This window comes from Paroedura picta, chromosome 8 (assembly GCF_049243985.1).
Source record: "Paroedura picta isolate Pp20150507F chromosome 8, Ppicta_v3.0, whole genome shotgun sequence".
NCBI lineage: Eukaryota > Metazoa > Chordata > Lepidosauria > Squamata > Gekkonidae > Paroedura > Paroedura picta.
Genome location: NC_135376.1, coordinates 47,439,058 through 47,462,394, shown reverse-complemented (window position 1 = coordinate 47,462,394; position 23,337 = coordinate 47,439,058).

Sequence of the window (23,337 nt, the reverse complement as noted above, 5' to 3'; positions counted from 1 at the left end):
ATCTTCCTCCCCCCCCCCTCCCCATTGAAACAGGAAAGTGTTCTGCATGTGGTTAGGATAGTTCAGAAGGGGGGGGGGGAGCCAAGCCTCTTTCTTTCTTTTCTTGAAGGGGGGGGGGAGAAGCCAAGCAGGGGTTGGGGGGTTGAGGATCGAAAAAGGCATAGAAGGGAGAAAAAAATCCAGGACCGACAGAAGTTGAGAGAAATTAGGGGCTTCTCCTTTAAGGCAAGTTTATCACATGACCACCTGTGGCCAATCACGGGTCCTCTACCATGGAGGAGAGCCCAAATTCAAAACAGCGTTTAAATATTGAGCACTCCAAGATATTGCACAATAAAGGTAGGGTCACTCTGGATCAATCTTTGCTGCAGAAGGAAATTTTAAATCGCCCCAAATCCAAACGGAAATCGTATTCTGTGTAGAGGGCAGGGACTGAATCGATCTGGGGTTGGAATAAAAGCTCCGTGCAGTTTACACCCTGGTTTGTCCCCCTAAACATGTCAATTCAGTTCTGCTCCATTTCTCTCATCTTACTTTGGGCTTTAAAAATGGCCACTGTAATGGTAATAATCCTATTATTACAGTCTAAAAGATTTACACCACTTGAGCATATTTACACAAGCTTGCATTTTTAATCTAGTTTCTGGATCTGACTTCGTTTGCATGTGGGTGACAATAGGATCTATAACATTACCCGTCAAGACTTTAAAAAGCTAGACTTCCTTTGTCAATAAGACACTACACAAAACTGCATTGTCCTTAATATTCAGAATGACAGATAATAGTACATACAATACAAAGGTACATACAATGAAAAACTGCTCTATATAAAGTGTGCTCATGATAACAAGCAAAATGATCGAACTTATTAAAAGATACTACTACAGAAACTAGACACTAATTTTCACAACTATAGAAGAACCTTTTTAAGCTGTTACAATCAACACTATGGACATGCCGGTAAACTTATTAATTCAGTTCATTCTACATGAGAAAAATCCAGATTGGCTGGGAAGCGTGTGCATGTGTGTGTGAATCCTATTTTCACTCTGTGGACTAGCTCTTGAGCTTCCATCATAATTTGTAAATTTAAACAAAGGTCAAAAACACACCCTTGGTGTCCAGAAAGAAACTTCTTAACTATCCTACCTGTTAAGGAATCCCTAGTAAATGAACTTTTAAAAAAAGGCTTTCCAATGAAGCATTTTCCTTAAGAGACAAAAGAGGAATTAAATGAGGGGGAAAATCTTAATGCCGTTATTTTTACATTGACATTTCTCTGATGCTGTCTTTGGCTAATTGATGACACCGCCTGGTAATATTATGTCTGCCTTCAGTATTTATAGCTTCCCAATTATCTGGGCACTACTAATGAGCTGCTCGCTGATGAGGATAGATTTCTAAGATCCAGATCTTTTGCTAATATGAATCAGCACCATGTTTGTATTATGAAGCCATTTACATTTGCCCAAGTATCTGGGTTAGACACCTCCTTTCTGATATAATAAACTCTGCCATCTAAACTCATTCACTCAGGAAGACTTAAAGATTCCCCTCTGTGGTGAAACTGCAGCCAAGTTTCTGTCTAGTTCTGGGTATCCATTTCCTATCAGGGTTTCACATAGTGAGGATTCAAGTTATCATGCAGTGGAGCAATTTGAGAGCCCACTAGCAAAGGTAGGAACAGCTGTGGAGAGCATGGAAGATCATGCAGGAGAAATCTGCAGTACAGCAATGATACATTCTGTTATTTAATAGACACAAAGGCAATATTGTTCTGTGGCACTGGTGATGACCACTAGCAAGGCCCACAAATTTGTAAAATGGAGGGTTTGGAAGTTCATAGTAGACCTTATATCAAAGTTGCACCTTTCTAAATCCATTGACTCCAATAGGCTTAGAAGGGCAGGATTGCAACAGGCACTATGCCCAAGCTGCTACTTAAGCATTGATGCTTTCAGCCCAGCACATTCTCACTCTCTCTGCAAGGCTATTGTTCCCCACCCCACGGTGTGTCCTGGGTATCACAACAATGGATCAGTCCATGTCATCTGCAGTAGCCAAGGAAAGCTATATGTCCTGTAATGATAGGTGAAGGAAAAATAACAAAATATCCCATAATGGCAGTTGATGTTGACATTTCTGGAAATGATGCACAAACACTTCATTCTCTGGGTCTAACTCTCCTTTTGTTAGGAGCCCTTCAAGGTATACGGACATATCTGTTTCATATAACAATTGATGTTATCTGCCCCAGGGATAGGACATGTTCTAGGAATCACGATAAACCATGTGTCAGGAGTCTCAGGAACTGATAGGATTTATCTATTTGGAAATACATCATCCCTTTGTTACCTGAAGAGGCACAGTTTTCTACAGGTATAAAAGACCAATTTACCACCCCAGGTAAACACCACAGATGCCCAGGTGTCTCATTCCTGCCTTTAGCTTCATCAGTGTGAGGAATAAACAGAAGCTGCAGCAAACACTTTTATTGTACAGGTTAAATGTTCGATAACTTTAACAAATCAAAAAACGTTATTCACTGAATAGCAAAATGCCAGGCCATTTAGATTAGCCATGCTCAGATTCCTGCTGCGATTGGGGTGTAATTGTCCACAAGCAAAGAACAATCACTCAAAATTAGTGCTTGTCACTGAGCTCCACATTGCCTCCAGCGGAACTCACAAATGTGCTTCGCTTCAACGTGTGCTGAAACCCGTTACTGACCCGAATCAGAGGAAAGTTTCTTTCCCCTTCCCCCCTCCCCAGACAGGACTCTCATTGGACTTCTGCAGCAACGTTGTGTGACAAGAAGTGGAGAAGTGGACTGAAAATTAAACCCCAAGCCTCACACACACACACAGTAGTAAATGCACTGCTGCAAACTCTCATGCTGAATTTAAATATAATGAACTCAAAGTTAGTAATCCAACAATACCGGATTTGAGGCAGCCCCTTGAGAAACCAAATAAAAATATGTTTTCATAGTTCAGCTACTCTCATAGAAATCTAGAAACACTTCAAAATGTTCATGAGTGTGGGGAGATGCCCCAATTTGGCAATGGAAAACTCTTATGCTCATCAATTTTTAATAATAGGCCTTTGAAAGTCTTTTCATGTGCATTAATCCAAAGCAATGGACTTTTAAAATGAGTCTTTTAATTCTGCAGTTGCTTTCAAAGCCAGGTGTTTAAGTGCATCATTGCACACCAAACCTATTGGGTTTTTAAAGAGAAAGACTTTTAGTGTGTATCACTAGTGGGTACAGCTTGTGTACCACTCACATCAATGGGGAGGGGGGGGGAGGGAGAGCCGGTTATTTCATTTCAAGCAACAAAACAAAAAGGCAACAAGGCAGTAGCAGATTGAAGAGAACAGCAGCTGCAGATCATCAATAGATTAGTCAATGTGGCCAAACATGTGGATGCAAATCCAGAGACGAGATCCATGAACAGACAAGACAAATCTTTCTACAAATATGAGAAAAGCTCCAGAGGTGCAGAAAATTCTTAATTAAAAATAGGGTTAACCCTTAAAAATAACAGAAAGTGCATGTAGCTTTAAGAAATAAATTCCTTCTGTGGTTATTGCTAAGCAACTAGAACAATATTTTTTGCCAGTTGAGGCCTTGGTTTCTATCAGTAAAAGGCATGGGAGGACTTGGGTGGCAGTACCTCATCCAGGCTTTTTTTTTTTTTTTGCCTTTGAGGAAGGACTCATTGAGGCCAGACCTACCACCAGGTGACTGGATACCATAGGCATTCATCCAGGCCCAGCTGCTCACTTCAACACTGCTCACTGTCAGAAATGACGGCTGACCCATCCCGAAAACCATAAACACAGGTATACTGGAACCAACAAAATGGCATCAACAGTGATTCATGGCATGATAAAATGGACAATGACATGTTTTCAAAACAAATCAAATGCTAAATAACTTTCTAGCCCCACCCAGCAGTGACATCATATGACTCATTACTTGTACCTGTATATAACTGCAATGTTTATGTGTGTATATGTATAACTGTGACTTTATGGTTAAACATGACTGTGTAGTATGCAGCTAATCTATAATTAAAACTTAACCATTGCTATATTAACTAAGACATATGTGAGTAAATAACCTATAGAATATTATGAAGTGTTGTGTATGAGGATTAATAATTTTTAGAAGCTGGACCCTTTCTTGTGCCCACACACCTCCCAGCCTTGGGAGTATAGAATATCTCCAAGCCCAGGGGACTAAGACAAAACAAACAGGACAACATCCAAGCCTCTTGCTCCCTTCCTAAGAAATGGGCATAAATGCAGGGTAATTTTTCCAAACAAGGCAAGATGCTAGAAGAATGGACAAGACTTTAGTCAAGGTGACCCAGGCCTATCCACAGGCAGGCTCTAATCCCAAAACCCACAAACCACCATAGAACTAAAACAATAATCCCAAACCAAAAGATAGCAGGATCAGAACTGAGCTGACACTCACCACTGAAAAGCCAGGGTTGTGTAATGGTTAGATTTTCAGAACTGAATCTAGGAGGTCCAGGTTCCAATCTCCATTTCCATGGAAACTAGCTGAGAGACCATGGACCACTAACATATTCTCAGCCTAATCTACCCAGGAGAGTTGTTGTGAAAATATAATGGAAGAGAATGACATAAGCTGCTCTGTGAAGAAAGGTGGGGTATAAACATCTTTAAACTGCTCAGGGAGCAGTATACATATTTGGTTAAGGGTTAAGTGGGTGGAGAGTGTGCGTCCCGATTGGGCCCTCACCCAGACTGGCTACGCCCACTCCCAGCCAGCCAGCCAGGGGCTATCTGTCACCATTGGTGGCAGTTTGACCCAGATGCTCCCCAGGACACATGTAAGTGCCCTGGGGTGGGGGAAAAGGAGAGCCCATGGGAAGCCGTGGCTTCGTCAGGAGGGATGGGTTCCCCGGCCCCACGGAGCGCATCCACCACCTCTGCGAGGCAGCGGGTGCGCTACGTGGGCCCCGGGGAAGCTGCGGCTTCGTCGGGGAGGGAGGGGGATGGGGATGTTTTCCCCGTGGCCCCAGAGCACACCTGCAGCATCCCTGGGCCACCGGGTGGGGGCTTTGAAACCTAGTCATAAATAAATAATCAATACAGCTGAAGACTGTAGAAGGTTTGTTGGCTGGTAGATGGGAAAGCAATAAGAAAGTAAGAAAGTGTGAGGATATGGGAGGTGCTGGAAGGAGGGGACAGTGTGGGAAATTAAAATGCACATTCCCTCCTGCATTTCTGAGCCTGGCCTGGGAGCTGGCACAGCACAACAGAGCCACACTTTCTTAGGGAGATGCTGGCAGAGGTAGGCAGATGTGGAGACTGAGGGGGTGATAAACGTAGGTAGGCTCATAGATGGTAAGGAATGGTTTGGGGCTGCCAGGGAAGGGAAAGAAGAAATAATGTGGGGTGGGGGTGAGATGGGTCCCAAAAGTCATGCACACACAAAAATATATGGCTGGATAGGCTTTCTGAGAGTATTTCTTATTTTCACATCAAAACTTCAACATAGCATTAGATATTAGCTGAGATTTCAAACCCTAAGGAAGGGGTGTTGGTCATCTGTGTAGTCCAATTTTTTTCCTTTGTTTAACTTTCTTGTTCATAACAGAGCACCAGTTCTTACTACGTAGCTTACTTTGGGCATGGTTGTAAACGTATTTTATGATCATCATCTGCTCTATTTTTCTATCTCACTGCATTCCATATTAAAATAATATATAGAGTCTGTCAAGCTGGGACTTTCCAAAGTGAATACTCTCTAGGGAAGCAGCTGTGATTTTTGTTTTCAACATTCCCACCCACCTCACACTTCAAAAATAAATATTTGAAGAGAAAAATAATGCCTAAGAGCATTCAAATAAGTAAGTGCCCTGTGCACTGGGAAGGGGTAACAGGCATGTTATCAAATGCCTCTCCTGAATATTTGAAGTGGCTTTCAAAAACACTTTGACCATAGTAAAAAATTAGGCATTGGGTTCCTTCACTGTAAAGTCAATTTCCTTAGAGAGCATTAGAAAGCATACTCCCAATAAGTTTGAAGTGTGATCTTCATAAGGCTGTTGGGGCTCTGAACCCATCTAGTTCATTTTACTGGATATTTCCTTATTATAAGTCATTATAATAAACCGATATGTCTACTTTCTTAGAGCTTGGCTCAAGTAAATGACCGGGCCATTTAATATATATATAGATATATATAATCTTTCAGTTCTAGTGTAACTGATTTGATTTCCTGGATATGAAGATTTAAGTATCTCATAGATGTGCATATGTGGCAGGAGTGGCGTGCTGTGCCCCTGTCTCAAAACTGATTGTTTGAAGTGCCATTAAAAGGGCCATCCAAGGATTTATCCTTTTATTTCAATAATTCTTCTTCTGATAATGTCAGTAAAAATCTTACATGCTGAGAAAGTACACCTTCTACAAAGATGGGAAAAATTTCTATTATTAGATCTTAAGTGAATGCTGTTTTTCAAACTGGCTAAGCAATTTTAATCTTCATTCATTTCATCCACTTATCCAAAAGTCCTGTTTGTTACATAAACTAAATGTGACTGTATATTGTTTTGGATGTCGTGTTTTGGCTAATTCTAATAGCAAAATTGGACAATCTTTGGAGACTGAAATCCAGAGATTGGAGCTATGAAGGGCAAAGACAGATGTTTATACAAGCCTGAAAAGGGCCCCAGGTTTGCAGGAAAATGTGAAATCTTATATATTTTATTTATTGTATTTCTATACCACCCTTCCATATGGCTCAGGGTGGTTTACATACAACATGGGGGATACCTGGAACAAATTAATATATAACAAACAAATACAGCAACAACAACATATATCTATGACAAAATTATAAAAGGGATGCTTGTAACTTTAAGCAAATATTTATTGATTTATATTTAAACTTATATACCACTGCTCTCAGAGACTTGTGGCGGTTTCCAATAAAAGAATAAAACAGCCCGTCCCATAAAACCCCCAATACATTAAAGGATGGCTATTCATAAATTTGCAGAAGTTAACTCCCCATCTCCTCTCCCCTGTCCAGTTGCAGTCAAGAGCTCTTTCCTTAGGAGGGAGTGGCTGTTGTTAAGCAACCACAAATTCCAGTCTTAGTTCTGATTCTTTCCAGGTCTGATTTGGCCCTCAAGAGAGGATACATTGTGGCTAGGCTTGAAGTCAGGTTAGGGAATTCCTGCAGAGTTGGTGGTAGAGTCTGAGGGCAGGGTTTGGGATCTGGAGAGTCCCCAGATGGGTATAATGCCATGGAGTCCACCCTCCAAAGCAGTCATTTTCTCCAGGAGGAGAGATCTCTGTCATCTGGAGTTCATTTACAATTCTAGGTTCCACCTGACAGTGATTTATTACCACCCGACTGACATGACTGGACTAAGCCTACTGCTTGCTACTGTTTCTCAACACCCCACCATAGGAAAGCCAGTGTGCTGTGCAGGTTAGAGATTCAGTAGAGTCTAAGGGTCCCTGGTTCAAATCCCCAACTTTCTGTGGAAGCTCACTGGATAATTTGCAGCTACTCATATACTTATTTATTTATTTATTATATTTATATACTGCCTTCCCTGGGGGCTCAGGGCGGTTTACATAGTAACATAAGAACAATACATGGAACAGTCTATAAGTTGCAGCTAAACATACCTCATAGGGGGATTGTGAGGAGAAAAAAGGAGGAGAGGATGATAATATATGCCGTTTGGGTCCCCACTATGGAAATATTAATGAAGTAAATGAGAAATATAGCTGAAAATGGGAAGCAGATAAAAGGGAGGCTGGGGTATGGCTAAGATGATGAGAACGAGGCAGGGAAAGAGGAGTGGATATGAGGGAGGAGGGAAAAGATGAAATCATGTGGGGAGGGGGATACAGGGGAAAGTAAGATTAATTTATTTATTTATATTTTAATACCACCCATCCATATGGCTCTGGGCGGTTTACATGGAACATCACAGGGTAATCACATAGAACTTTGTAACGAATATAACAAGTATAACCATTGATTCAAGTGGGTAGCTGTGTTGGTTTGAAGCAGTACAACTCTTAGGGCTTTACGCACCGGGATCTTTGTAGCAAATTGGTCACTGAATGAAAAATCGCCATTTAAAATAGTGGAATTCGTCGTTATGCATACCTGCCTTTGTAGTGGAATCCAGTTGCGTTTTGTAGCGTTTCCCACAGGCTTCCGGTCTCGGCAGAAATCGCTAGAAAGGAAGCGCTATTGCCGAGCTCGTCCCGCCCCTGGCCGTCAAGCAGCCAATGGGCAGCCGTTAGCATACTCCCAAACAGCCCCTTTCCCTTTAAGAAAGGTTTTTTTTTAAAAAAAAAACAGACCCATTGCAACGAATTTGTGTTAATTCGTTGCAACGGAGAGACCCATCCAGCTGCCTGGTGTGTTTGAGCTGTCGTTTGATCGTTGCCACGCTCCCTCCGAGTGAACCCCCCCCCCCTCTCACGGGCCCGATTTTCGGCTAATTGAATGTGTAAAAAATAAAGGGAAAATACATCAGCAAACGGGCTTCTCTGTTCTTTGTGCTTAGTGACTGAAGGGGAGGGACTGAAGCCGGGGAAGCCTCTAAACTGAAAGAGGCTCGCTGGTGCGTTTATCCCCGCTCGCTCGGAGAAAAAAAAAATGGCGATCGCTTCGCCGGAAGATCAGAGAAGAGAGCCAGGGGGAGGGACTTTGTAGAAACCGCAACAATGTTAACGCACAGGTCTTTTTCGCTAGTGTTGCAGATTGGTTGCAGGACTGTATCGCTTTCCGGAGGGTGAATCCACTTTTGGGGATTTCCCTGAAAGCGCTACAAGGAAGCGCTTTTTGCAGATTGGTTTCAGGTGTGTGGCAGATTGTCAACGACGTTGTGCAAAACAGCAAATCAGTAGCGTTTTCAATTGGCAACCATTGTGCTATTTTGAAGGCGTGCAAAAAGCCCCTGAGTTTGTTTTTAAGTATAACAATCATAACATGTCAACCATAACAATATTTTAACAGGAAGAGGAACATTGACACAGCCTTCAGTAGGTTGGATTCTTTGGTCATGGAAGGGGGGTGTCTGGAGGGGGGGCAGTGGGTGTTTTCGGGTTGGTTGGCCTCAAGCAAATGCATGGTGGAGGAGCTCCCTTTTGCAGACCCTGAGAAATTGTGAGAGTTCGGACAGCACCTTGATCTCTTCAGGAAGCTCATTCCACCAGGTCGGGGCCAGTACTGAGAAGGCTCTGACCCTTGTTCAGTTCCAACGTGCTTCCCTGGCCCCATTCCCTTTTTCACACTGTGCACAACATGCTCATATGACAAGCTCACAGTATCTCCTCCAGCACAGCAAATACTATACAGGTTAATGTCTTTTCCTGGTGTTGTCCCCAAACACTGGTATTCAGAGATTTACTGTCTCTGGGTATAGAGGTTCCCTTTCGTCACCATGGATAGTAACCATTGATGGACCTTTCTTCCATGAATCTGTCTTTTAAAGCCATCACAATATCCCCCAGTTGTGAATTCTACCATTGCTTGTGGAGTGAAGAAGGTACTTTCTTCTGTCTGTTCTATTGTCAAACTCATTGAGTACACAAGGAAGAAACAAATCTTCATCATCTACCATCTCCACCCTATGCATAATTATATAAACTCATCATGGCTTGAGAGTCTTTTTTTAACTAAAAAGCTTATATGGCAATAAAGGTCATTGTTGTTGTTAACATAAAAGCCCTAGATTTTTTTTAGACTTTTCCCCAAATCAATAAAAATGGAAGTTTTCCCTTGCATACACAGAAATTTTCTGTTGGATCTAAGCTATGTCCACTACAAAGGAAATGGAAAGCTGCTTTGTGGGAGAACAAATAACTCCGCACTGCAGTTATTAGAAAGTGGAAAACAGTGAAATAGACACAAAATGCTGACCGTGATGCTTTTCTTTTCAAGTTACATGCACCAATATAATAAAAGCTCCATTACTGTTTAAAAGCTGCTCCATGTTTTTATTAGAAAGAATGACAACCACTCTGAGGCAGCTTCATCTCCACACCAATCAGATGTTAATAATTTCACTGCTATGACTCAGTGCACTGATGAGGCATGGGCTCCAAGCATCTGTTAGCTGATCACCCACTGAAGAAAAGGGGGCAGGGGCCTACATTTTGCTCCTTATGCTGGAGTGAGCATCCTGGGATCACCCTCCTAGAAATAACTTCCCTGAATGCAGGATTTGTGACCTGCTGTGGAGTCTGGCCTGCTGGTGGAAGAGAGGGAGTAGGCAGAAAGCAGGCGGTCTGCTAAGGCTGCAATAAAACAAGCCAGCTGGTATAATTGAATTAGGGCCTTTCTGGTAATTGTAAAATATAAAGAGAGAAAGTGGAACAGTATCAACTTGCTAGAAGGTAGTGTTCCAGAAAACCCTGGCTTGACTGAAGTGCCTCATGGTAGGGATGGCAGGGTATTTGCATGTGCAACAAAGGAAGATGGTATAGCTAGGATTGGGGATCTCTGGTATCCAAAATATTCAAGACTTACAGCAAGGAAGTTCTTGACATGAAATATTATGCGATGTTTTGCTTTGACCGATGTTTAATGAGAGCCAGTTTGGTGTAGTGGTTAGGAGTGCGGACTTCTAATCTGGCATGCCGGGTTCGATTCTGCGCTCCCCCACATGCAACCAGCTGGGTGACCTTGGGCTCGCCACGGCACTGATAAAACTGTTCTGACCGGGCAGTGATATCAGGGCTCTCTCAGCCTCACCCACCTCACAGGGTGTCTGTTGTGGGGAGAGGAAAGGGAAGGCGACTGTAAGCCGCTTTGAGCCTCCTTCGGGTAGAGAAAAGCGGCATATAAGAACCAACTCTTCTTCTTCTTCTTCTTCTTTATTTACTCAACACATTTTATTACTGTTGCCACAAGTATTTGGAATATTTCGCAAGAACTGCAGCCATAGAGATGCCATTAGGTTTGGAAGGAACAGGAGAATAAAGAGATACAGAGTGGTTCAATATGGTCTGTGGTTGCCTTCTTAAGATACATTCAGACTAGGCTATTCTAATATAGTTAAAATGAAAGGCAGATCACAACCCTCATCATATGCACTCACACATCCCAGGCTCCAAAGAGATTCAGATGGCTACAAGAATTAGATCCAAATGAACTTCATGATTCAATGTTAGACATAAGTGTTGCTTGTCATGATGGTCATTCCTTTTCAATGTTGTGTGTATTTTCAGGGGATATCTGTTTTCTTGTTTCTTGGGCTGATATATATGAAAGAAATAGCTACAGAGACGACAAAGAGCTCTTGAATGGTTGGAATTAAAAATTTCTGTGCACATGCACAGAGGCATACTGAGTGGTTCTTAAGCTCCTTTCAGTTCCATGAGTCAATATACACTCTCCAAGGTACCAGCTATTACTGTTGTGATTATTACTAGTTTTGGCAAAGACCACATAGGTGACCGATGTTTAATGAGGTTTGCCTATAGGAGTCTATTTTCTACTTATAGTAGACTATTTACTCATTTTCTTTGTTTTATTTTCTGTAGGTTAATTCTGGTGCCAGTGAGAGATGGTCCTGAGAGGTCATTCTTTGGCAGCAGCAGACTGGGGAAAAGAAGGTTGAAATCAGGGATCTTTCTAACAATCGTCATGTTTACCCAAATGCATACGGATAAAGTCATTGCTCAATATAAGATACTGAATAAAGATTGATTTTGAAGGCTGATGTGTAGTTTACTGCTAATTAAAGTAGGGAGATTCTGCAGGAGACAGGACCAAATTTTAGGAATTAAATCAAGCTGTTATTTACTACTGCCTTAATGAACTTGGGCTGCAGTCCCAAGAACACTTGTGGGAGTAAACCTCATCAAATGAAATAGGGCTTACTTCTGAATAGCTCTTCTTAGGATGGCTTCCTTTCATTCTTTTTCATTTGAATATGACAAGCAATGCAGTCACAAAGGTATTTTTAAGGTGATAAGATAAGTAAACAGTTGTAGGGTGGAGTTACTCTGCATAAGAAGCATCTGAAATTGAAGTCTCTGGACTGAAGCAGGAAAGCCAAACCATCAGCATCAGCATCAGCATCTGCAGGCCTACACTGTAAGCTGAACAAACCTTATAACCAGGAGACTTTATAAAACCTGCATGTTGACATTTGTACCAACCAAGACAGCCCGTTGGCTATTTTCAGTGTCTCTTCATTATGTACAGCACATCCTTTCCCTAGATGTCCATCATGAGCTCAATTATCTTGTAAGCGTTTGCTGCAGTCCTTGGAAAACAAATCAAACAGAGCATCGACGACAACTGCATCATGAGGGAAGACTCTTTGAAACTATCGATGCCTGGTGTTTTACAGTACATAGGTATGAAAAGTTTTGTCGCATTTCAAAATAAGAATGAGTTTGATTTTTTAACTGACATCGTTACTGCAAGTTTATAGTCTCAAAAGGGATATTCCACTTCTGTTAAGGGGGTAAGACATTTTATGTCCAGGTTGTCAGCAGGCCCAGCTGTCAGTGCTTTGTCATCTCTGGCGTGCTGAGAACCAGGCCTGCTATAGGTAGGCATTATGGATGACCTTGGCATGCACCACTGAAGCAATGGCAAAAGCAGCTCACAGATACACATCTAGCCCCCACCCCTCCCTCAGACCCAACCAGGTGGGTTTTAAATGCTAGGATGGTCCTGCTGTTAATGAACTGTGGAAAGTCTAATCAAATTACACTGCACGGGAGAATTAGGAACAGAGAAAAGTTATTGTTATATTAGGGTTTTAAGAGCCCATGAAGTTTTCAAGGAGGAACCTCAGGGAATTTGGTACAGAGCAGAGACATTAAGATTATGCAGAGTTCCCTAGTGAGCCTCCAAATTACCCTCTTTTTTCTGCATCCACAGTTCTTCCTCATTAGTCAACTGACCTCCCATTACTTACGAGACAAATTTAATATTGTCTGACTTTTTTTGTACAACAAGCCACAATAACAGAACCCAAATTTGCTTCCAGTGTTATATATATGCATGAGCCCATAAAAATTGCTTTGAGAGCTCAGATGAAGTCCACGTCCTGTCACAAATTGTGATGTCTCCCCAAATTCACAAGCAAGGTGTGATGGTTGTTTCCTGTTTCATGTTCTCTGCATCTATGAGTGGAACATTTATTTCTTGTAGGGGTAACTTATAATGGTGTGAATGGTCATGTAAAATCAATCCAAAATTAAACATTTTCATAGAGCTTGTTTGTTTATTGTTTGTGTACCACCCTTTCCTATGAATGGCTCAGAACAGTTCAAAGCATAAAGACAACCATCGATAAAACATTGGCTAAACCAGTGGTCACCAACCTTTTTATCACTGGGAACTGGTTAACGCTTGACAATTTTACTGAGGCCCTGGGGGGGTAGTCTTTTGCTGAGGAACATTGCCGCCGCCTGAGCCCCTGCTCCGCTTGCTTTCCCGCTGGCACCCCTGACTTCCCGCCGCCACTGGGGGGCGCTGCAAGCAGCAGCTGTGCAGTGCCATGCCATGGCGGCTGCTGGAGAGCACCAAAGGTGACCTGGCGGCAGAGTGGCAGGGCAGCTCCCGAGGCAGCAGCTGGGCAGGAGGACGAGGAGGAGCCATGGCCCAGTACTGACTGATCCACGGACTGGTACCGGTGCCTAGACCGGGGGTTGGGGACCGCTGGGCTAAACCATCATAAAACATTAACCTAAGTAGAATGTATCCAATCAAAGACCATTGAAATAAATTGACTCAAATTGGAGTAATTCTGCATAGGATTGCACTGGAGGTTTTGTTCAGGACTGAGGCTATGGGGTCACCATGATTGATCATCTTCTCAAAAAGATGGATAGGGAGTATGACCCTGCTAGTTCTTGGCAACTTCTTAATGGCTTTCTACACTACCCATCACAACAGCCTTCCAGATCAACAAGGTAGGTTCAGAGTGTGGGGTATTATGCTTGCTAAGAACCTGGAGGAAAAGGTACTTTCCATTTTTAACTGAAATTGAATGTGTAGGAAAGGACAGTTGAAGTCTTTTGTGGCACAGAGTTAAATAGCATTACCTGGAAAATAAGTTCTCATTAAACAGCTGTTGAGGACCAGGATTTTTTCCCTTCCAGATTGTTGGCAACTCTAGGAGAAAATAATGCTGAGAGATCACGCTTCTTCCCACCAGAAGTTCTTCTGTGGAGTTCTAAAAGGACTTTTCTTAACTCTTGTGTTTTTAATATCTACATGGAATGGAGAAGATGGCCATCAGTACCCACAGGTCTGTTGCTATCTTTGAGTGGCTGCCTGATGTTGGCAGTGGGTAGAATGAGTTTACATTGAGTCCATTCTAGATAGAATTGTTCCTGGTGGATAATTCTAATATTGGATAATGGTAGTACTAGTCTATCCTGGGACACACTTCCCAGGATAGAATAGAGTTTGGTTGAAAGTACTCTATCTATTCTATGATAATTCTGAATATTTGGAAAATATCTTATAACATCAAGACATATATAATATATTGAAAAGTATATTATAAATATTCAAATACATGTCTTTGAGGACAGGTAAGAGATACTGTTATTTCTATGATCTGATATTTTCATCTTTTCATCTTGGCCCCCAGGGTGTAGTATACAACCTCCATCCCCAGTTCACGTTAATAAAACCTTGCATCCAAAAAAATGGATGTGTGTGTCCCTGAATTTGGGCTTTCCACCCCCTGCCTCTTGAAGACAGGCAATTTCCTGAAGTACAAGTTCTTTCTTTTCTTTTTTTAAGCATCCAATAAAGCATGCTATTTCTCCCAGGCCATTCCCAATTCTGAATTGGCTTTCATACCATACCACTTTAAAGATGATTCAAGGGAAATTACAGGGGAGTTATACTCCATCTGTCTCTGGAAATAGTCTGTGTTGGTAGCATTCGCTAGTGACACTCCATTTCCCCAATTATCTCTACTGTTTTATCTCTATCTGCCTGGATAAGTGAAGGAGAAGCAGCAATGTGTTTATTTAAGGAAGATGTTAAATGTGTTTAATTCCCTCAAGCCATCTTGCACAAACATTGTGAACTGCTGGAAGGCAAGATTCATTTATTAAAGCACATTAAAGAAGTACACACATCAGCAATGAGTTTTTGATGTGGCTATAGTATAATTTGACCAGAAACCATGCTTGCTTTGGAAGTTGTCCATAGGCAACTTGAGTATCATTATGAAACCAGTAAACCTACTGTGTGATCCTTAAGCAAGAAAAGTTAAAGCAAGAATTGCCTCTGCAATTTTAACACCCATTTGTTATGTCCTTAAGAGCAGACTTTGTGGTCTTCACCTGGTTTGCCTTTTTCAGATGGCACTTACGTTTTGATCCTACTTTAGTACTTGGCTTTGATTTTCAAGCCTTTGATTCAGCAGAAGGCACTAGGTTATAATGTCATTCAGGATATGCTACATAAGGAATACTGTGGAGGGACTGTGGTTGAGAGCCAGTTTGGTGTAGTGTTTAGGAGTGCGGACTTCTAATCTGGCATGCCGGGTTCGATTCTGCACTTCCCCACATGCAGCCAGCTGAATGACCTTGGGCTCGCCATGGCACTGATAAAACTGTTCTGACCGAGCAGTGATATCTAGGCTCTCTCAGCCTCACCCACCTCACAGGGTGTCTGTTGTGGGGAGAGGAAAGGAAAGGCAACTGTAAGCTGCTTTGAGCCTCCTTCGGGTAGAGAAAAGCAGCATATAAGAACCAACTCTTCTTCTTCTTCTGGTTCCATGGCAGAGCATCTGATTTCCATATAGAACTATTGAACTTAATCTGATTTGAAAGCAAAAAGGTAACATTATCTCAAATTAAAAAGAAAAAAGACTTCTGTAATCAGCTTGGTGGATCTATTGCAGTCATACCTCTTCAGTGTAAGATGCCAGCATGGAGATATCAACATGGCTCTTAATCCACCCCCCACCCCCACCCCTAAATCAAACCCTGTTGCGCTAGCCATGGGATTTCAGCCTCTCTGAAGAGCAGTCTTTCTACAAGCCATATTAAACTAAATAGCCTCATAAAAGGCCCATTGTGAGAAGTAATTGGTTTGTGGGACTTTCCTATAAAAATAATAAAGAGGCTGCCAAAAGCTGTTTCCTGAGGTCAATTATCTTTGTGTTCCTGAAAGCAAGATGGAAGCCGGGACTAGAATTTCATTTTACAGGTGTTAATCTAAATACAGGTGGTGTCCTTCAAATATGACTTCACCAGCTGCCATAGAAAAATCACTCGGATCCAATTCAAGTGATGGACACTTGCACAATTCCCCTCCCCCACTGGAGTGGCTTAATCCATGTGCCTGAAAGTAAACTGGTAGACACATAATCTTCCGCAATGTTAAGTGGAATTTCTAATTTATACTTTCCTCTTTTGGCTACCTGAAAATCATCTGGTCCTTTTTTACAAGCCTATTGCATTCCAAAGTTATTTTGAGGGAGGCCACCCACAAATTGTGATATGTGGGTGGCCTCTGATATGTGTATGTCTTGATGATACCTATCCCAAGTGCAGTGGACAGTTGGTCAATACTTTCTAATCAGCATTCTTAACAGTTGTGACTTTATAGAAATGTCCTAAACAGATTTATTGTTGATATTCAAGGCATGTTACAAAATATAAAACCATGCAATCAAACAGCATAAAACATGCAATAGGATTAGGATTATAAAGAAAAACAGTGGAAGTAAAAACAGTATAAGAGACGGAATACAAATAATGCTAAACATTGAATTACAAAAGTGTAAAACAGTGCAGTAAGGACAAGATAGTACATACAATAAAGAGTGGATTGACCTAGCAATGGACAGTTGAACAGTTTATATTCCTTGGGTTTGTTATACAAATCTTTTCCTGCTGAACAATCCCTAAGTGTGAACTTTTGCCCATGAAACTCATGTGGTTTAGAATGCTTCCCTATATTCTTCTGATTGACTGTAAGCTTTCCATCCATACAATTCACAATTCATAAACAATGTTTAAACATGTAAGTCAAAGAAAAGCTTTGAAAAAGTTTGGAATTGCTTTATAGTTTGTTGTTGTTGGTGCGAAGTCGTGTCCGACCCATCGCGACCCCATGGACAATGATCCTCCAAGCCTTCCTGTCCTCTACCATTCCCCGGAGTCCATTTAAGTTTGCACCTACTGCTTCAGTGACTCCATCCAGCCACCACATTCTCTGTCATCCCCTTCTTCTTTTGCCCGCAATCGCTCCCAGCATTAGGCTCTTCTCCAGGGAGTCCTTCCTTCTCATGAGGTGGCCAAAGTATTTGAGTTTCATCTTCAGGATCTGGCCTTCTAAGGAGCAGTCAGGGCTGATGTCCTCTAGGACTGACCGGTTTGTTCACCTTGCAGTCCAAGGGACTCACAAGAGTCTTCTCCAGCACCAGAGTTCAAAAGCCTCAGTTCTTTGATGCTCGGCCTTCCTTATGGTCCAACTTTTACAGCCATACATTGCAACTGGGAATACCAAAATCTGTCACTATCTCCATTTCTTCCCCATTAGCTTTATAGTTAATTGCCAGCTATACTAGATATTCTTGGCATTATCAAAGGGATTCTTGCCAGTATTATTGGCTTCTTGCTTTTTTCCAAGTGGAGAAAATCATATAGCTGAAGCTATCTTGAACATTTTGCACTTTTTTTGCACATTTTTGCAGGTCAAGTAAACTGTTGAAAGTTGAAGTTACCTCTGACACCAGTTTATTAAATGAATTATTCCAACTCTTTCACTTTTACATTTGATCTAAGCCAAAAGGCTAAGTAACCTTTTCATTGATATGTTTTTTACCTTTAAAAACATTCTATGAATGTTTCTAATTTCCACATATCTTAATTTTTAAAAAATATAAACTTCTTTAGATAGGAGGCCCATGGAGTTGGAGGACTGGCCTCGGGCACAGTCATGGAAAACATGTGAAGGTTAAACCAGTAGGCTGGGTGTAACCTGAGGGAGACAACACCAGGTACAGCTGGATACTAGGGTCAGATGCAGCCCTAACCAGGGAAGGCATGTCCTTGGGATGGTGAGGTCAGCATGGGAGGAGGGGAGAAGGACCACTCCTATGGTTTCTCTTGGAGCAGAACTTAAAGGCAGTCATAGAGAGAATTTGGGGGACAGAACAGGCAAGCTTCAACCATAAAGGTAAATAAAAAGAGTCCGATGGCCATAGCAGGAGACAGAGCTTTCCTGCAAGGAAGAGTCAGGCCTTGCTGAAGCACATAATGAAGGATATTGAAAGCTTGTTTGGAGGTCTAAGTCATCCTTGGAGGTCTACGTCATACACCTATGTTGCTTCCCCCTGTTCTGGGACAGAGGCTGACCCTTTGATTATATGCCTTCAGCCTTTGCCTACTAGTATACTGTGCTTTAGTTACAGCTCCCAGACTGGTCCCCTGCTAATATTTCATTTGCTGCCTATAGAGGAAGATATGAAAAAAAACATTTTGGTAGTTGTAGATGCTAAAGAAAGATATCTAAGTATTGAAAACAGTACATGGTGGCAGCATGTGATTTTTTTTAAGGCTTTGGACCCATGGCTGGGTCAGGAACAACAACCCATCTGGAAGTAGAGGAACTTTCTGCTCAAAAGCATTCTGCCTGTCCAAAGGCTGTTCATTGCACTTCAGAGTCCCTGTGAGTTAAGCACATGCTCAACTTTAGCTGTCATCAAATGGGACAACAGCTGAAATCTACATGGAAAATATGAGTTCAACAGAGCCTTGAGATGATGCTTCAGTTTTGCTTTTGTAGTATTTGTTAGCAAAAGGGTCAAGACATGAAAATATTCTGCTAAAGTCGGAGAATGTCTTCTTATCCTAGGAGGAGCCACCTGTCTACAAATAAGTGTGCCAGATCGCCTGCTGAGATAAATAAATGTAGCTCTTGTGCCTTCAATGGCACAATGCCAGACTAACTGAACTACGCCTTCAGCACAGTCTGCGTATATTTATAATCTGTACTGAATAGACACTGAACCAATTTATTTTAAACAAAAAAAAATTAAAATCACAGGGGCCCATAAATAAGCATGGCTAAGCCTATGCAGTACAATCCCAAGAATGATTTCCCGAGAGTAAGCCTCATTGAATAGATCTGAGTAGAACTCTGAGTAGACTTTGTGAGGATAGCTTTTATACTTAGCCAGACAGAAATTTATGTATTTATCTGAAACATTTCAAAGCCAATTTACCACCCAGCCCCAAGGAGGCAAATCATAAAAACATTTTTAAAAGGTTTGAAACACACAGCTATGTCTAAAATATATTAGAAAATTGCCTAAACAAAACACAAAGATATATGAATGGGGACTCAATAAGAATCACTGAAGGACTGCCTGGCAAAACAGAAAACTTCATCAGTTAGTGGAAGGCAATGACAGAAGGGAACAGATGAATCTCTCTGAGAGTGAATTCCATAATCTTGGTGCCACAACCAAGAAGGCCTTCCTGAGGTTGCCCCTCGTCTATCATCAGATGACAACAACATTCAAAGCACTGTCTCTGAAGATGACTGTAGTGGTCGGGGTAGGTTATACAAATAGGCAGTCCTTCAGATGTAGTTTCCTCAAGCTGTATGGAGCTTTAAAGGTCAATGAAATAAGTCTATAGAACCTACTACTCGTGTTAGAATTCTGGCCTCAACATTTATCTTCAGCATATTAAAGCTGTAATTTTAACAACATTGATCTGGGAATAAGTCTCACTGACTAAAATGAGAGACTAGTTTAGACTTTCTCCCTCACTAAATTCAACTAAATCATTGAATATATCAAAATATGAGTCCTTGAAGGTTTTCGTGCTATAACATCACCAGACAATTGTTGCATATCAAACTGATATTACAAGAATAAATAGATGGACTTACTTAGAAATTCATAACCTTATCCCTTACTCAAATTATACTCAGAAATAATCTGGGGGAGGGAATAATCTGACAGCTTTTTCCTCCAATTTCCAACATTGTCCTTCAACATCTTTCCAGTTTTCTGGATTCCATGACATTTCCTTCAAAGTAAACATGGTTTGGATTACAGTGTTAGGTTGGAGTATCTGGATATGAGTCATCAGCATTTACTGGAGTTTTACCATTCCTGTTCTCCCACTGTCACTCAGCTTTTCTTCTCCTTTCCCCCATTTTTGGCAAGGATCGCAGAACACTTAGATGATAAAATATGTAAATTTTGGCCAAGCTGCATCATCATTATCAATTTGATGTGTTACTCGTTACTCCCAGCATGCTGGCTTATGGTGGGTTACAACAATAAAACCCCACAATAAAAATATAAAACAATCCCACCATAAAACCATTAAGCCTCCCAGACAATGGCCACTAAGTCTAGATTCCCTCCCCTCCCACTCCAATATCTCTCATCCTCAGAGATGTCGAGATGTAACTGTGGAATAGCCTATTATCCTGTTCAAACTGAGGAGGGGCCCCAGATCTTAACTGCCCCGGCCTCAACTAAATGCCTGGTGAAAGAGCTCTGTCTTGCAGGCCTTGTGGAACTGTGAAAGCTCTATCAGGGCCCTTAGCTCTTCTGGGAGCTCGGTCCACCAGGTCAGGGCCAGGACCTGGTCAAGGCCAGGTGTATCTCTCATGAGCCGGAGACCACCAGCAGATTCACACCCACAAAGCCCTGGGTGGGGAGCACAAGGAGATAGGCAATCCCTCAGGTATGTGGGGCCCAAACTGCAGATAGTCTTAAAGGTTAATACCAGAACCTTGAACTTGATCCAGGATGCAACTGGCAACCAACGCTGCTGCCTCAGCACCAGCTAGATATGGGCCCTCCAGGACGTTCCAGTGAGGACCCTGGCAGCTGTGTTTTGCGCTAGCTGCAATTTCCAGGTCAAGGACAAGGGAAGGCCTGTTTAGAACAAGTTACAGAAGTCAATCCTAGAGATGACCAGATGCTCAGAGGACAGATAGGGTCCCAGGGAGGTGCGCCTGGCCTCGACCAGTGCTAGGGCCTTTTTGGTCCTGAACCCAACCTGGTCGAATGAACTCCTGGAGGAGCTGCGGGCCCCACAGGATCTTTTGGCGTTCCGCAGGGCCTGCAAAATGGAACTCTTCCACCAGGTTTTTGGTTGAGGCTGGGCGGCAAGGAAGATCATGCCCCCCTGCAGGAGTGGTGATAGTAAATGCCATTTGCACCCACTATTACCCTTCCCATCCTGGATGCATTATTGGGAGGATCATTAGGTCTGGTAGCATTCGGTGTTTTTGCTGCAGCATCTTTATCCCCATGGGATTTTTGAATATAATGCATTTGCTTTTTTATGTCTGTTTTGAGGATGTTTAATTGGAGTTTTATCCATATATTGTAACCCACCTCGAGCCTTTGGGGAGAGGCAGACAATAAATTAAACAAACAAGCAAGCAAACAAACAAATAAATAAGGTATACCTTCCATTGCATGATGGGTCCTCCTCGCCATTCCTGAAGCCTGTCCTCCTGCCACCGTGTGAGCATCAGCCCCAGAATTTCCTCAGGCCTCAAAATCGGGAAAGGAAGAAGTTGCACCACCTGGTTCCCCTCTCTTCCCAGGATTACTGCTCTCACAATCCTATAACAGGATCCATTGCTGGCTTGGGGGAACTGCCTTAAATGGTTGGGTTAGGTTTCGTCTTCCTTGTACCCTACTCCCAACCAATTGCTCTCTGGATGGCCTAGACTGTCAGCAGGTTTGAGCCAGTTCCTTCCTCCCTGCCCTTCTCATGATAGGTCTCTCTTGCGGAAACCTGTTGATCCCTGATTGACCCAGGAAAGCAGTTCAGAGTGGAAATTCTCACCGCTGGGCCAGGCCAGCTTCCTGTGGGCCTGCATGGTCCTGAAAAATGTTCCTGCTGTTGGTTCTCCTTCTGCCCCACTTGCCACTGGAACCCCTGCCAGCTGCAGTGAGTCTGGGGTTGCTACTCTTGTAACCTTGTTATCCACTTTGCTCTGGCTCCTGAGGCTGGAGAGCACCAGCAATGAATAATCAGGGTTTATTTATTTACAGACACAGCAAGTCATTGAGTCTGAATGCTGGGCTCATGAATTAGCTAGATTTGAGTCCAGTAGCACTAGCAAGGTTTTAGAATATAAGTTTTCATCCCTTGTCCACGATACCTTTGACTCTCAAAGTTTATACCCTGAAAATCCTGTTGGTTTCTAAAGCACCACTTGACTTGAATCTAACTGTTCTACTGTAGGCCAACACAGTTCCCCTCTTAAATGGTCTCATGAAAGGAGTGGAAAGCAGGGATGCAGCACTGCAGTTACCAAACAGTACTATCCTAAATTATTTTCTTAGGAAGAAGTGAACACATGGCAGTGACATCACAGTTCAACAAATATCTTTCCCTACGTTGGGCATAAATTACTAAAGCCTTGTGACACCCTTCCACCACCCCACCCCATGCATGCTTGACACGTTATGTAAATTGAATGTGGACTTTATTTACTGTGTCTTCTCTTTGTAGCCTAAAGCAGGGGTGGTCAACCTGTGGTCCTCCAGATGTCCATGGACTACAATTCCCACGAGCCCCTGACAGTGAATGCCCCTGCCAGCAAATGCCCCTGCCAGCAATTCATGGGAATTGTAGTCCATGGACATCTGGAGGACCACAGGTTGACTACCCCTGGCCTAAAGCAGGGGTCCTCAACCCCCGGTCTGCGGCCCGGTACCGGTCCGCAAAGGCCATGGTACCGGGCCGCCAGCGGCCGCGCCTGCCTCCCCCCCTGCAGCGAGAGGGGGGGGAAGAGGCAGGCATGGCCGCTGGCACGCCAGCGACGCAAACACGCACGCGCAGAGCTGCCGCGCATGCGTGTTTCTGCCCCCTGCTGGCGAAAACGTGCATGCGCAGCAACTGCGTGTGCGCATTTACATGCAGCTGTGGTGGCCGGGCCGCCGGCTCTCTCCCACCCTTGGAGGCGGTCCCTGACTACAAAAAGGTTGGGGACCGCTGGCCTAAAGGGTTTGTAATGGTGGGGTGGGACCTAGCCTTCCCTAGATCACTTTCCACTTGTTTGCTGCAGCCATCACGACATCTTCTAAAAATTACTTTAAAAAAGAACAATTCTGTTCAGACCAATTCAGGACTGTCATGTGGATGTAGTTTTGCTCAAGTCCCAGTCATTTTAGTAAGACTAAAATTTCTTGTGATGTTCATCCACAGACTGGTGAAACTTGATGAGAGCTTTTAAAAAGGAGCTGAAGTAGGTACTTTTATTTCTTTTTTCCCTGTAATAACATAAGCAAGCAAACATCTGGAAGTCTGCTGCAGTCTCCTTTTCCAGAA